Source organism: Monodon monoceros, unplaced genomic scaffold, assembly GCF_005190385.1.
Source record: "Monodon monoceros isolate NGI ecotype Baffin Bay Population unplaced genomic scaffold, NGI_Narwhal_1 Super_Scaffold_19, whole genome shotgun sequence".
Classification (NCBI taxonomy): Eukaryota; Metazoa; Chordata; class Mammalia; order Artiodactyla; family Monodontidae; genus Monodon; species Monodon monoceros.
In genome coordinates, this window is record NW_021703775.1 from 63,610,852 (window position 1) to 63,628,080 (window position 17,229).

Genomic DNA, 17,229 nt, shown 5'->3' on the forward strand with positions numbered 1-17,229 from the left:
TACACACACACACACACACACACACACACACACACTTTCTTACAAAATTCCTTTCTTCAGAATATTCTAGACTTATACAGCATGATTAAAACTGAAGAGCTTTAGAAATAAAACCGGTATTTGCACTGAGATCCACACAGGTCCGCTTCATTGATTTTCTGGAATGTTCTAGGACATGGCCTGAAACTGAGATGTGTCTGTCAGCTGTTAGTAGTCTATCAGGGCTGAACAATGACTGAATTCCCTCTGAGCTTAGGAACAGAGGCAAGGCAGGGTGGTCGTGAAAATCAAACAGGCAAGTGCTTTGTGAGCTGTAAGTCACCGTGCTATTCCGAGGTGTTGCCTTCCTCAGACACCTGGCCTTGCCTTGTTTTCTTATCTGTAAACTGCTTCAACTCTGTAAAGTGAGGGTCCTTGGGCTTGGTGTTGCACAGGGGATGCCAGCATTGACTGCAGTATCTCACTGCAACCTGCAGAGGGCAGTGGAAGACTGGACATGAGACCATAGTCTCCAGCTGGCCCAGCAGCATTGCGTCTGCTGCAGGTTAGTTACCGGGGAGCTGATTTTACTGCCTCAGGATAGACCAGGTGTCTTCAAAGGTCTCTTCAAGAGCCGGATTTGAAGCTGATTTAGGGTTTCACACTGAAAAAGTCTCCTCAAAGGAGCTCTCAGAAGACATGGGTCAGCTGTGGGGGTCTGAACTCCTGGTGAATGGCTGGCAGGGGAAGGCAGGTCTTACTTTCTCAGCATCTCCAACTTGCCAGGTGCCAATTTTCATGTTTTACATACGGGGTCTCATTTAATCATCCCAGTGGCCTTAAGAGGTAGTACTTTAATGTCTGTAATGACATGAAGAAGAAACCCTACCCACAGCCGTGCAGTAAACGGGCGTTTACTCCTGGAAAACAAGCCGCGACTGAGCCATGCAGGCAGGGAAACCTGGCGTATACCGGGAGTCCATCTGCCTGTCAGAGTGGACCCATGCTACTCAGGCTCCCAGAGGTTGGAGGAGGCCCCTGATTGCCTATCTGTTCGCCTGTGTGCAGGTTAGGATTCTCACAGGGGCACGGCCAAGCCGTGGACTGTGGTCAGAAGGCAGTGATGAACTTCAACCTACTGCAGCTAAAAGGTGGCTGGGGAGCCAGGACGGGGAGGACAGGATGGATGGAGGTCGTAGGAGGAACCGTGGGCAAGGGATAAGGACAGAAATAGTCCTAGCTGATTGATTTACGACTGGGAACATCCCCGGGCCCACAGTATTTTTATCTTTAGCGGAGGGGGAGCCTGGAAACCATTCCCTTTGCTGCCTATTTTAGATCCTGGGACAAGGCTGTTCGGAACATGCAGCTTCCTTGACCTGCTGAGGCTTGACGTCGCCCTGGGGCCCCCCAGGCCCAGGGACCTGTCCTTTTGTTTTGTCTCTATCCTGGACTGGGGGAGTACATGCCCCCAAGGCAGGAGACAGATCCTGTGACAATCTCATTACCTGAAACAAAGCAGCCCACTGATGGGAATGGAAATGTCAGGAACCGCCCAAAGGGTTTTTTGGCATCACCTCTGTCCTTGAACTGGCCTGGCCCTGACCTTGTCCAATCTTCTAGACCGACTCAGCATCCTAGAACTGGAAAGAACTTGGGAACCATCAAACTCAAACTTTTTGTTTAACAGCCAAGAATCGTAAGCCCAGAGAGGGTAACTGACTTGTCTACTGTCCCACAGCACTTTAGTGGGAGAGACAGGCTTATGACAAGGCTGCCTGACTCCTGGTCCAGATGCTTTAAACTAAATCATACATCCACTAGTCAAGCGAGCCTTCTCTTAGGCAACCTTTGGGTCAAATTGTGGGGAAAATGGTAGAATTCTAGTCACGTGGGGTGGGAAGAAAATATGGACAGCTTGGAGCCCAAGACAAACACTGTGCCCTACTGTCACCTGTGCTCTAGGACAGGGTGCTGCAATTAGAATCCTTCTGAAGCTCCACAGGTGGGAACAAAACAGTAAGTGCAAAACATCCCCTTGTTCCAAAATGATGGGCTAAGTCATCTATGCGAGACTTGCAGAGGGGCTTGGCTGGAAACGGACTTTGCTGCCTTTAGCTCATCACCTACCTCAGGGAATAAAGAAATGAAATACAGAGTTTGAGATATTGGAGAGAGAGTATGTCTTTGAAGACAGCAAGATGTATATCCTCCCTGTTAAAGAGAAAAGGAGGGAGGGAGGAAGGGATGGACGGAGAGAGAGAGAGAGAGACTGTGTATGGGGCATCGTTTTCCCCCACCAGGTCAGGGGAAGGGGAGCTTCAAGGGTCCACTCAGAGACCCACATCCTGAGAGCTTCTTGAGCGGCTGTGGTTGGATCAGCCTGAGGCAGCAGAGCAGCCAGAGGAAGTGGGTGAGAGCGAGTTACCCATCCTCCAGTGTCAGGGCAAGGATACCAGTGTGGCCACACTGGAGGAAGCCACCCAGGAGGACTGCCCGGAGGGGGTGATGTAATCCCAACAGAGGGAGAGACCATTTTGTGCCTAGGGATCAAACTAGCCTCCGGTTAGCTTGCTCCAGGGTGGCCCACTGGAGCACCCTTCCGAGTGCCCTACTGTGCCTTTGTGATGGCCCGAGCCTGAGACCTGAGATTTCTCACTCAGAAGTCTTTCCTGAGAATGAGCCCTGAATGTTGGGGGAGGGGGCTTAAGAACAGCAGTGCCCAGGCTGCTCCCACTGTTCTGATGCACTCAGAACACCAGCCCTAGAAGCACAGAGCGCGTTTCTGAGAGTCTGGGCAGCATGTGGCTTGCTGCCTTTTCCTCCTGCCTGCCCATCTCCATCACATCCTAGCGGGGCTGGAGACCAGGGCCCTTCCTCCGTGCAGCCCATTGTCCTCAGCCATCAACAGCGTTGAACTGACCCATGCATGTGCCCTGTGTTCTTCCTCCCATGAGATGTGTATTTCCTGGGGTCCTCCTGTCCATGTGATGTACTGGAGGGAGGCTGCCTTTCCTTGCTTCCCACCAAGGCTGGAGTGAACACCTGCCCTGGGCAGTGGCACCAGCATGCCTCAGGCAGTGCTTGGCTATTTAGGAACTGAGTGTGGGTGTGCCAAGCCCCTCTGCTTCTCCTCTTCTTCCTCTCTCTTGGGCAAGTCACTTAGTCACTCTGAACCTCAGTGTTTTCATCTGTAGAATCGGCTTGAATAATCATACCAACCCTGCAAGAAAATTTTATTTCTAAATGGACATGCATGAGGTATCCACCGCAGCATGGGGAATTGTCCTTCCTGCAAAAAAATTATAAATGGAGATACTCGACTTTGGTACTTGCTTCTAGTCCTTTATCAGACCCACATAATTATTTTGTACTATAGTTTCTTAAAGCATTTCTAGGTACTGAAACAATTATACACAGAAGTGGAACATCTTGTCTATTACTCATGTTTTGAGTGTTGTGTTTATAACCAGATACACTTTGAATTTGTTTGTTTCCCTGTGGAGGGTCTGTTTTTCCTTTAAGAACTTTTTTCTTAAATAAATTCAGTTACAATGTATACCAAATGTAAGTAATATGGAGAAAAATAAAAGACACATATATACTTCCCACCCAGTTCTAAAAATGTTTGTTTGCCCATATTTGTTTCTCATGCTTAAAAATGAATAAGTACAGCTGAAGCCTTCCATTTCATTCCACCCCCGCCCTCAGACTTGCCTCTCTGCCTTAAGGTAGTCAATATTCTAAGGTTGGTGTATATCCTCCCCCTTCACGTTTTTATATTACATGTATATTCATTCACAGGCAACGCACAGTAGTTGTGCATGAATGTGTTTCAAAAGTCATACCCATCAACCACCAGAATGACTAAAATTAAAAAGACTAAAAATTCAAGTGTGAATAAGATGCAGAGTAACTGGAACTCTCACACACAGCTAGGAAAGTAAATTGGTAAAACCCTTGGGGAGAACTACTGAGAGTCTCTACTTAAAGCTGAAAGTCTGCATACCCCCTGACCCAGGAATTGCTGAGCTTATACCTAAGAGAAATGCATGCACATATGCACCAAAAAAAAAGTCCAAGACTGATCATAGGAGCACTGCTTGTAATACCTCCAAACTAAAAACATCCCAAATGTAGATCACCAATGAAAAGCATAAATTATCGTGGCACATTCCTACAATGGAATCCTAGCATAGCAAAGAGAATGAATAAACTATAGCTACATGCTTCAACAGGATGCGTCCCCCAAACATAATATGGAATTAAAGAAGCCAGACAGGAAACAAGTACACACTTTGTATGTATATGATCCCATGTATATAAATTTCAAAAATAGGCAAAACCAATCTATAGGATTAGAGGTTACGAGAGTAGTTACCTTTGGACAGGGGTAGTAACTATAGTAGAGCAAGGTGGAGGAGACATCTTCTGGGATATTTGTTAACGTTCTATTTCTTAACCTGGGTGTTGGTTACAAGGGTGTGCCGCTTGGTGAAAATTCATTGAATGGTTCATTATGATGTGTATATTTTTATGTATGTATATTGCTCTTCAATAAAATTTCCTTTGAAAAAAAACCCACATCCATGATATCATATGGTGAAATCCTTCTGCAACTTGCTTTTCCACTCAACCTTACGCTTTTAATATGTATTCATTTGATCTAGTTCAGCCATTTATCTGTTATGTAGTGTTTTATTATATGTATATGCCAAATTTTATTTTTTCTTCCTCATACTAGTGGATGTTCATGCTGTTTCCAATCTTTCACTGCTACAAACAACACTGTGGGAAACATCCTCGAACATACCTCCTTCTGCAACGGGTGAGAATTTTCCTCCACGGCCCATACTCCAAATTGTCATTTCTGGGTATGTCTACTTTGTTCTTTTATTTCTGACTCGTTCATGTTATGTTTTAGTTGAGTCTCTTATAAATAGTATATAAGATGAGGGTGTGTGTGTGTGTTTAAATGTAATTTGAGAATCTTTCTAACTGGCAAAATAAGGTATTTACAGCAATTGTGATTAATAATGTGTTTTGATTTATTTCTGTCATTTCGTTTGGTGTTTCTCTACTGACCATGTTTACTCTCTTTTGCCCATTGTCTTCCACTGGCTTAATCAAGCTACTTCTTTCCTTCCTGCCCTGCTCTCTCTACTAGTTTTTTGTTCTACAATCTATTTCTACTCTTTTAGAGATAATCTTTAAATTTTTAACATGCACACTGTATTTAGAAAAGCCTATGTTTAATTAAATATATATGCTGCCACAAAACAGGTTAAGAACCTTAAAATGCATGAACTCTGATCATGCCCTCTCTTCCTCCATCTCTGTAACTGAGTAGTTTCACCTTGTTCTAACACTTTCTTTAGTCATCGTTGTGTTATCCTTGAAAAGGTTAGTTGTATTCATATGTTTACCTTTGTTTTCTCATCATTGCTTTTATATCCCACTCTTCCTTCTGGGTTCAATTTCCTTCATTAAGAGACACATCTTTTAGTAGTTTTTCAGTCAGAGTTTTTGAACGGTAAACTCGGTCTTTTTTGTAAAAATGTCTTTATTTTGCCCTCATCCTCAAATCATGATTTAGTTGGGTATTGAATTCTAGTAAGCAGCTCTTTTCTCTCAGTCCTTGCCATATATTTTTCTGATGTCAGTCAAATTGTCATTCTTTTGCAGGTAATACATCTCTCACTGGCTGCTTTTCTTCTGTTAAGGTATTTTAAGATATTCCATTATCTAGGTATGTCTTAACTGTTTATTATGCTTGGGATTTTCTCCGCTTCTTCATTCCCATGTCAACATCAAAGGATATTGGTGGGGATCTACTCTGCTCGGTCCCTCAGGGACCAAATGTAACAGAGGCTCCATCATCTGGTAGTTGCATCAACGGGACTGTGAAGTCTCTTTGGAGCTCTTGCTGACTTCAAGCTCCCTCTTCTTTTTGGAACGTGGGGGTGTCCCTTTCTTTTTATTTTGAGCTCAGCTGGGTGTTATGTTACATTTTCTTCTACATTTCTATCCATTTGAAGCAGAAGAAGAACATTCATTTAATTAAAACTTCATGTTGCCAAGAAGTTGAATCTTTTAAGAGGTTATATTCTAAAACACTTCAGATAACTTTCAATCCTATTTATTTTGCATATGAATTTACATCTCAGAGCCAACTGCCGGAGCATAATTCCAAGCATCCCCATATCCATATATCCTTCTGTTGCCCATTCTAATTTTCCTTATGCTGTCAGTATCCATCATCAATCAGCTATTCCTTTCTATATTTACAAATATTTCTAGGGTCCATTTTCAATTCCTAATTGCCACAGTAATTCATCTTATTAAAACAATAACCATCCGTACAGGCTGTGAAACATACTTCCAAGAAAAATTTAGCACTGACTACACATGAGGTGCTGTGCCCTGGAAGGAAAATGAAGATGAATAAGCCTCAGATGCTGCCCCGAGTAGCACATCATCTAGTAGGATAAATATGACATGTACATAAATAACCCTACTTATATAACCCAGGTGGACCATGGTAATGGCTGAAGAGGCTCAGGGGCAGAATGCTTTGAGACTTCAGAGGGGACACACGGATAGATGGATAAACTGGAGAAGGCTTCATGGAAGTGGCATTTGTACTGAATGATGGTGCTGAAGGATGGTGTGTTAATTTTCTATTGCTGCCACAACAAATTACCACAAATTTAGTGCATTAAAACTACACCTTGTAATGTACAGCATGGTGACTATAGTTAATAATACTGTACTACATATTTGAAAGTTGCCAGGAGAGTTATTATCCCACAGTTCTGTAGGTCAGATATGTGGGTACCATGCGGCTCTGCTGGCTCCTTTGCTTAGAGTTTCACAAGGTCAAAATCAAGGTGTTGGCAGGGCTGCATTCCTTTCTGGAGACTCTGCAGAGGAATCTGCTTCCAAGCTCATTCAAGTTGTTGGCCGGATTCACTTCCTTTTGGTGGTAGGACTGAGGTCCTGATTCCTTACTGGCTGTCAGCTGGGGCCTGTCTTTGCTCCTAAGGGGACATTCACGTTCCTCCTCATGCTTTCCATATGCCGCACCCCTGACCCCAGCAGTGAGGGCGAATCCTCTCATGCTTTGAATATCTGTGATTTCTTCTTCTTGTCTCTTCTGACCCCAGCTGGGGAAATTGATTAGATTGGGCCCCACCTGGGTAATCAACCTATTTTCAGGTCTGTAACCTAATTTACATCTGCAAAGTTCCTTTTGCCTTGCAAGGTAAGGTATTTACAGGATCCAGGGATTAAGAGGTGGACTTCTTTGGAGAGCCATTATCCTGCCTACCTTTGATGGGTAGAATTTACATAGGCTGAGCCTGGCCAGAGGGCTCTTCAGGCAGAGGAAATGGAAAGAATGAACTTTGGAGACAGGAGACCTGCTGCAAGGAGCAGTGAGAACAGCCAGCCTTCCTCTCCGGGTGTCCCCCTAAGGAGCAAAGACAGGCTCCCAGCTGACATGTCTATTAATATTCTTCCTCCATGTTATTTTTAATGGATACATAGTTTCCTATTGTATGGATGGCACCGTGGTTTATTTAATGAATCCCCCCGATGTTGACATTTGGCTTGTTCCCAAGTGGTTTTACCATCATAAACAATGCTGAGATGAGCATAACAAAGGTTGTTTTTATGGACACAGCGGACAGGATGTGCTAAGACGCTCAGCAGGAATGCAGAGGGGAGCCTGGGTGCAGTCACAGCTGCTGGGGTGAATGCCTTCTTGCCCGTGTCCTCAGCGGGGCCTCTTGGCTGTTCCCATGTGTGTCTTGTTTTGCAGTTAACTTGATCCAACTGCACCCAGGGCTCCAGTTGGGACCCTGGAGCTGCGGCGTGAGGAGGGGGTGTCGGAGCAGCGGTTGAGCGCTGCCGCAGACAGTGGGCGCTCAGGGTGCAAAGGCAGTAAAAAGGAGTGACGGTAGCTGTGTGCAGTGCAGGGCTGGTTAAATGACTGCCCGCAGCCGGCTGACCCTGCCCTTTATACTGCCACATGGAAAACCAACCTGATTACAATAAGCTATCATTCTAAAGCAAATTTTGGAGGGATTATTTATATATATACACACACGTCTGCTTTAGCTTTAAGATTACTCACATTTGGGGCTTCCCTGGTGACGCAGTGGTTGAGAGTCCGCCTGCCGATGCAGGGGACACGGGTTCGTTCCCCGGTCTGGGAGGACCCCACGCGCGGCGGAGCGGCTGGGCCCGTGAGCCATGGCCGCTGAGCCTGTGCGTCCGGAGCCTGTTGTCCACAACGGGAGAGGCCGCAGCGGTGACAGGCCCGCGTACCAAAAAAAAAAAAAATTACTCATATTTTAACAACAAACTACATGTCTTAAAGTCTAGTTATTGGGAATGTTCAGGCCCCACATGTGTTGGTATCATTCTGCACCCCTATGTACTATAGGGCTCACCATATAATCCATAATAAACTAAATCAACAATGACAAACCCACAGTAAGTTATCACTAAAGACCAAGAAGAGCAGCCGTTCAAAATCATGACCAACTCAAGACAGTGATGGGCCTCTGACTACAGTGAGTCCTCCTAAAAACATCTTCGGGCACTTCAGTGTCTTTGTGGACATGTGCCCCGTGGAAGTCCACAGAATGGCCACATGCTGCATGGCTGCCTTCCAACCGGGGAGAACAGTGAGTTGGGGTCCACTGTAAACCCGACTAAATTTTTAATGTGAGTTTATAGATCCCAAATAATAGTAGTAATTCACTTGATAACTCACTTGGTAGGTATTTGGTAAATAATCTTTTGATATAGAAATAAAATTTTATACAAATTAAAGGGAGGATCAGTGAGGGACTTACCAGAAGAATCTTCCCAGTGCTTGAGGGGGTAAATATTATACACTGAGAAGCCTTAATCTAGAGCAACAGAATCACCTGAGCTGGTTACTGAAAATGCAGCTTCCAGGGCTCCCCACAGAGATTCTGGTTAAATGGGTCTGGAGTGGGAGCCCAGGAATCTGCATTTTAAACAAGCAGGGAATACTGATGTAGGTGGTTCACAGACGCAAACTGATCAAAAACACCTAGAAAAAGAGTGGGCCCACTCTGGGCCAGATGCCTGCGTACCTGCTATTCTGAGAGAATTTCCAGGGCTGGAGTCTGCCTTTATGAGTTGGGGGTGGGCAGGTGGGTCAGGCTGGTTTATACAGCCAGAGACAGGGAGGGCAGTGAGGAAGGGCCCAAGCAAGGTGAGCTCTCTATGTTGGAGAAATCTTCTGGTTTGATCCTTGAGTTGTGGCAGCTGAGAGAAAACTAAAGTCCTCTTAGAGGGAATGGGACCAAGGAATGAGAGACTCAGAAGCCAAGGCTGGAGGTCCAATGTGAGAGGGAGAAGACCTCACAGAAGGAAGGACATAGGGGAAGTGATAAAGGAAAAGGAATGTACATCCACACAGCACTGTGGACCAAGGGCTTTACCTATCTATCTCACTCACAGCTCACCACAATGCTCTGAGCTGGCAATAGCATTCCCTCCTACATGTGCAGAGAGGGCGGCTCGGAAAGGTTAACCAACGGGCTAAAAAATAGATGGCAGTCAGGATTTCATTCCAGGGCCATATGGTTCCTGAGCTCTGGCTCTTTACCTAGAGCTTTGAAAGATGAGTAAATTACGTGCAACCACTCTATCCATCTATACATTTATTCGTTATTTCGTTTATCCACCCAACATGAATGAGCTGCTGCTAAGTCTCAGGCACTGAGATAGGGTCCAGGGATTGGCTGGTAAACAAAAAAGACATTATCCTAGATTTTAATAGACGCATACATTAGACAACCACACAGGTTAACTATAACTTTGCAAACAGTTGTAAGAACTAAAAAAGAAAATTGCAGGCTCTGTACAAAAGAAAGCAGGGGCTCTTATTTTAGGCTGGAGGATCAGAAAAGGCCTCTGTGGGAATGTGACATTTAAGCTGAGACTTGAAGGATAGGTTGGAGTTAGCCAAGCTTGAGTGTAGGGAAGACTGTCCCAGAACTTCTGTGATGAGGGGAATATTCCATATCTGTGCTGTCCAGTATGGTACCAATGAGCCACATGTGACTTTTTTTTTTTTTTTTTTTTTTGCCGTACATGGCCTCTCACTGTTGTGGCCTCTCCCGTGGCGGAGCACAGGCTCCGGACGCACAGGCTCAGCGGCCATGGCTCACGGGCCCAGCCGCTCCGCAGCATATGGGACCTTCCTGGACCGGGGCACGAACCCGTGTCCCCTGCATCGGCAGGCGGACTCTTAACCACCGCGCCACCAGGGAAGCCCCACGTGTGACTCCTGAGCCGTTGAAATGTGTTTCATGTGACTGAGGAACTGAATTTTAAATTTTATTTAATTTCAATTAATTTAAGTGTATATATAAAAAAGCCATGTGTGGCTAGTGGCCATTGTATTGGACAGCCCAGCTCTAGAACAAAGGGAAAGTTTGTGCAAAGGACCTGAGGTGGAAAAGGATTTGGTGGCTTCCAGGAGCCTAGTGTTGGGCTGCAAGGGGGAGATGGAGCAAGGTGTCCAGGCCTCATGGGGGTTTTCGATTTTACTGCGATGGGGAAGTTGTTGAAGTGTTTTCAGAAGAGGAATATCTTGGTCAATTTTACTTTTGAAGAAGCTCACTCTGTGCTATGCCAAAAGGATCATAGAGGGTGAAAGTAGGAGAAAAGAAACCACGGAGGAGGGAATGGTGATGGTTCAGCCTAGGGCGGAAACTGGAAATGAGGAGGAGAGGACAGTTTTGTGCTACCATTTTCAGGTGGAATCGACAGAACATTCAGTTTAAAAGAGACAGAATCCAGCTCCCCAGACCTGTGTTGACTAATATGGTAGTCACCAGCCCCTTGTGGCTACTTACATTTAAAGTAATGAAAATTAGGGACTTCCCTGGTGGTCCAGAGGTTAAGACTCCATGCTCCTAATGCAGGGGACCCAGGTTAGATCCCTGGTCAGGGAACTAGAGCCCGCATGCCGCAACTAAAAGCCCACATGCCACAACTAAAAGATCCCACACACGGCAGCGAAGATCCCACATGCCGCAACAAAGACCTGGTGCAGCCAAATAAATAAATTAATTTAAATTAATTAATTAATTAATTAAAATTAAATGAAATAAAAAATGTTGCTTGCCCACACAAGGCACATTTCAAGTGTTCCATGGCCACACCTGCCTACCGGCTGCCGTTACTGGACAGTGTAGCTTTAGTGAACATGTCCATCATGGCAGTAACTTCTACTGGGTAGTGCTAAGATCATTTGGAAAAGTATTTAAAAATGGGTCTATAAGAAATCAAAGGGGTCATTAAGTCCAACACCCTCATTTTAGAGGTGACCTGTTGGAGGATGCCCAGGTGATGTCACTAGAGGGGCACCCACACAGGCTTTCCTATGGCAGCCTCCTACGCTCGCTGGCTTTGTAAGCATCATTGGCAGAGACTCCAGCTTTCCGGCTCCTGCAAGGCTCAGGCCTGATCCTGACTCAGATCGCTTAATCATTGCATAGCAGCCTGGAAGGAGAAGGAAGGGCGAGATATAAACAAAACATAGAGGGGTGGGATAGGGAGGGTGGGAGGGAGGGAGCTGCAAGACGGAAGAGAGATGGGAACATATGTATATGTATAACTGATTCACTTTGTTATAAAGCAGAAACTAACACACCATTGTAAAGCAATTATACTCCAATAAAGATGTAAAACAAAACAAAACAAACAAACAAACAAAAAAGTAAGCACCATTATTGTTTCCAGCTAACATGGCCCAGGGCTGGAGGCCCGGAGGACGGAGGACGTGTCTTTAGTCCTTTCAGCAGGAAAGGATGCATTGCCTCTGGAAACCACATACCACATGGGGAGCCTCATTTTGTCATTCAGTCCCATCCCCTCACTCAGTCTCTCCAAAGATACCAAAGAAGTGGGTTCCAAAGAAACACTACCTGCTCACACTTTACACTGAAGTCTAGATCCCAAGTAGATCTTGTCATCAGAGAGGGAACAAGAAAAGAAAAAAGAAAGGAAAAAACTGAACTAGCGAAGCTTCCTGGTGACCTGGTAATTTTGGGAAGAATTCAGTGAGTTCACGGGAAGTAGGTGAAATGAAAAGAGAGCCTGTTTTCATCACCTCTGAGCTTCTGGTTACGGGCAGGGCTTACCTTCGGATGAGGCAAGTGGAGGAAGGGGTGGGGGAAACTGTGTGAGGAGCGGACTTGGGAAGGAGACGGTGGAGGACAGCAGACGTCTAAGGGTTCACGATACCCCCCCCAACACCCTGATTTGCTCAACCTGGGACGGACTTTACTATGGGACAGAGGGTTCATCTCCACCTCCCCTCCCAGAGCTCAGGCTGCTCAGGAGGCCACCACATCCCTCCTCAGTGGAGGCAGCAGTGCCCTGACAGCCTTCCAGCATTTCTTGTTGCCCTGAGCCTTCCTGGGCTGCAGAGAGATGATTCATGACTATGACGTACCCATATGTCATCCCCCTCAGACAATGCTTGGATTCACATCCCTTACATTAGTGTTTTCACTAACATTTGAGTAGGCTAACGAGCAGTGCTCCCATTAGTTGAGCCCCATCTACGTGCTGGATGCTGTGCACCGTGCTTCATGTGCAGGAGCTCAATCAAACATCGTGAAGAAAGTGAGGCTCAGAGAAGTTACAGGAACCATATGATCCAGCACTTGTATTCTTTGGTATTTACTCAGATGAAAACTTTACTCCATACACAAACCTGCACGTGGACGTTTATAGCAGCTTATTCATAATTGCCCAAACTTGGAAGCAACCAAGATGTCCTTCAGTAGGTGGGCCGAGAAATAAATCATGGTACCTTGGGACAATGGATTATCATTCAGTGCTAAAAACAAATGAGCTATCGAGCCATGAAAAGACATGGAGGAACCTTAAATGCACATTACTCGGTGAAGAAGCCTATCTGAGAAGTCTCCATAGGATATGAATCCAACTGTATGACATTCTGAAAAAGGCAAAACTATGGAGACAGTAGAAAGACCAATGGTTGTCAGGGCCGCGCAGGCTCAGCGGCACGGAGCACAGAGGATTTTGAGGTCAGTGAAAATATTCTGTGTGATACTACAAGGGTGGATACATGTCACTATACATTTGTCAAAACCCACAGAATGTACACCACCAAGAGTGAACCTTAATGTAAACTAAAGACTTCGAGGATAATGCCTTTGGGTGACGATGTAGGTTCATCACTTGTAACATCGGGGCAGGATGTTGATGGAGGGGAAGCTCTGGACTGGGGAGATGGGGATATGGAAGTCTCTGTAATTTCTGCTCAGCTTTGCTGTGAACCTAAGACTGCTCTAAAAAATAATCTACATTAAAACGTTTCAGTGTCTGTCCAAGGTCCAGCCTGAGTGGAGAGTGGAACTGGGACCCAGTGCAGAGCTCTTTAACCCTAAATACCCTAATCTTCACCTTCACCCTATCCCACCTCAGTGTAACCTTTCATATTATACTTCACAAATACTTTTTTTTTTTTTCGGTACGCGGGCCTCTCACTGTTGTGGCCTCTCCCGTTGCGGAGCACAGGCTCCGGATGTGCAGGCTCAGCGGCCATGGCTCACGGGCCCAGCCGCTCCGCGGCACGTGGGATCTTCCCGGACCAGGGCACGAACCCGTGTCCCTTGCATCGGTAGGCGGACTCTCAACCAGTGCACCACCAGGGAAGCCCCATACTTTTGTTTTTAATTCACAGTGACTCTATGATGTGGGTGTTAGTCCTATTTTCTAGGTAAAGAAATAGGCTTCAAGAGGTTAGCTAACAAGTTACGAGTTGAGTGGGTGAGCAGCTGAGTCAGAACTTGAATTTAGATCAGCTGACTTGCAACTCTGTAGTCTCAGATAACACCTTGATCCCCCTGATCCAGAAGCTCATCTGACCTAGAAACACGCAGAGTGGTGTCCACACTGATTGCCTTCACCTCCCAGCTACTACGTGACGTTCGCAAGATGTTGAGTTATTCCATGAGCTGCTAGCGGTGGATGGATCCCTGTGTATCACGGGACTTGGGTCATTCTCCACCAAGGCAAGATGCCATTGGTCCACACCCAGAATAAAGGGGTGTGTGTTACATGGAGAGAGAAGGGACAAGGGAGGTGACTGGGCTTGTGTGCTGGGAAATTGAGATGCAGGCCCAGCACCTCCCGCCTCACCCCAGAGGCCTCGGCTCTTCTTCCCACTGACGTAACGGGCTTCTGGGCCGCCTCGTGGGTGGCCAGACCTCCTGGCTGCAGGGGAAAGCTCGCGGTAGGAATGGAGAGGCCCTTTGGAAACACTGGGAGCATTCAGAACTCCCTTCTCCCTAGGTCCCCTCGCTAACGGGAAGTTTGACAATGCCCTCTTCTCCTCTGTACACTGAGAACTTCCCCGATTGAAATCCTGACCACATGCTGGGCTCCCCCTCTCCTCTTTCTTTCCTCTGATTCCAGGCCACACTCCTTTCCCTGTTCTCTCCTAGGAAGGGAGGAGATGAAGGGTGCCCCCCCGCCCCGTCTGTCTGTCAGGTTGGTGTCTTCTTTCTTGACCAGTCTACACTCTGGCCCACCGATTTCACTGCTCTATGAGGGGACAGCCTTCGAAATAGTGAAATGTTGAGCACACAGCCACCCTGCTGCAGAAAAACAACTCAAAACTTAAGGTGATAACCACAGGGGTTGCCAACATGGAGTCGGGCAGGTTGGACACTGCCCAAGGGTGCCTGGCACCGGGGGTGAGTGGTGAGTGGGGTCTGAAATAGAAACCTTGGTATCTTCACCGGGCTGTACTCCCTCAGCCCAGAGGGGCATCTAATGAACACCGACGTGCCAAGCTGCCTGAGGTATTTTAAAGGCGGTGGTGATCACTGTTGTAATTGGCATCGCTGTTGTTATTTTTAGTCCTAATACTTGACCCAGCATGGAAAGAGGCTGAGCTTGGGAGTCAAGGCCCTGGGTTCCATGTAACTTCTCCACTTATAGGAGGTAAGGACTTTGTAAGTCTCTTGGCCTCAATTTACCCAAAATGCTTCCAAATACATATTTTCATTGACTTTCAGAAAAGAAAAAGAAAAAAAAATTAAAACTCTGTAAGGAAAGTAAAGCTTGAACTACCAGTCCCATTTCACAGAGGCAAAGTTAGGTGATTTGCCCAAGGCCACCAAGTTAGTAAGTGGTGGAGAAAGCATGGGACCTGGGTCTTCTCTTTTGGTTCCTACCTCTCTCCAGCACCCACCACCCCCGCTCCAAACCCGCCACTGTGTAGCAAACCTGCACACACTAGTATGACATCTGAAGCACTCTCACATTTGTTATCTTATCTGAGTCTTCAAATGAACCAGACAAAGAAGACAGTGGATGTGTTTAGGGCAGGTCCTGCGAATATCTTGTTTAATCCAACACTAGGGGGATGAGTGTCCAGAATTAGCCACGAACACAGTGAATGAACACAATTCATGGGCCATTCGCTAAATGATACTCTCTTATTTTTGCACAGCCCTTTGCAGTTTAAAATGTCCTTCCAAACATAATATTTGAAGCTCTCATTGGCTCTCCCACACAACCCAGGAAGGAGCCGGGGCAGTTCAGACCAGTGAGGGCGCGGCTGTGAGAGGAGTGCGCTGACACCTCAGCTCACCCAGCTGCAGGGGCAGAAGCCTGGGTCAGAATCAGACATTCTGGTGCCGAACCAGCGCCCCGCCCAGGGCTCCCTTCTGCCTGGAGCCATGCCCTAACCTATTGGTTTTCAGAATGCTTGAGGGCTTCCTGGAGGTGACTCCAGGGCTTCCCCCTGAGGTTTGTGTGTATGGGGGCGGGGGAGGGGATCATTTGCATCTGCTCTAATAATATTAAGTTTTTAGTAGATAATGCATACATAGTGAACAGACTTCAGAAGATGTATTTATTTGGCCAAACACACGTGTGGGTGCTTGGCCCTATGCCAGTATGCCAGACAGAGGCAGGATCAGCGTGCGGTGTGGAAGCTTGATTAGAGAGCGCTCTTGGGATGGACATCTGTGGAAGGAAGGGAAGGAGGAAGCAGGACTGAAGTGAGGGGAGAGCTGCGGGCATCTCACATCTCACACACACATTATCATCCATTGGATGATAACAACAGGTTTTTCTACTTTTTGTTTCATTACAATTTTGAACTACAAGGAAAAACATGACAGACCTTACTTGGGTTTCTTTCTAAGTAAGAATCAGCAGGCCTCCTCTATCATTTTCTTCTAGGCCCTTCCAGGCTCCAGAGACACTTCTGCTCCCAAGTTTCTTTGCCGGAGCCCCTCAGAGAAGAGGCCCCCAGGCCCACACTGGAGGTGACTGCTTTCGCTTCAGGGGCTGCTCTTGCCTGTCCCAGAGCCTGTGGCCTCACCCTCGGGCCCTGGTGCAGAAGGTATTCTTTCAAGGGCTCCAAGTATTTTTAATCATCCGTGTTTATGGGACCTAGAATGGGGCAGGGCTCAGTGGGCGCTCTGTGGTTTTTTCTTTTTCCTGGACAATCAGCTGGGATTGTCAGGAATTCCAGGCTGTGTGTATTTATGGAAGGCCATGGGGTCCTGAGAGAGGAAAGTGACATGCTGACCTCCCTTCCCATGAGCCCCTGGGAGCCTAGAGCCTTCTCCTTTCCGCTCCCCAGAGCCTGGGGCCCCAAACCCAGGACACCATCCGGGGGCAGGGGGGTCACCGAGATGTGCAAGGAAGGGAGGGGAACTTGGCCGCAGAGCCTCTAATCTGGGGTGTCACCCACCTCTGCCCCTGCCCAGTCAGCAAGTATTTCCAGAACATCTCTTGTGGGCACACAGTGCTTTCCTCAGCCTGGGGAAACTGCTCAACTCAGGGCCACTTAAGGAGGGAACCAAGAGACAGAGAAACTGGTACAGCTCTGAAGGCCAGAGGCACCCAGTAGATGCTCACGAAGGGAGCGATTATTCCCGGCCCGTATCCATAGCCTATTGCCAACTCTCTATGTGAGCTTCTTTCATTCCAGCCCCACCTGCAGCTCCCCCGGGCCACAGGGCAGCCTCCCCAGAAATGTCAGTGAGCTGCAGCGTGGGTCTGAGAAGCACGTGGCTGACCACCACCTCCCTCCCCGCCAGCCCCAGGATATTTTTGCAGGGTGCTTACCAGTCTGGGCCCAGCCAAGATCTTCTTTTACCCAGTAATCCTGCTGGCAGACAGGTGTGAAAGGAACCAAAAGCA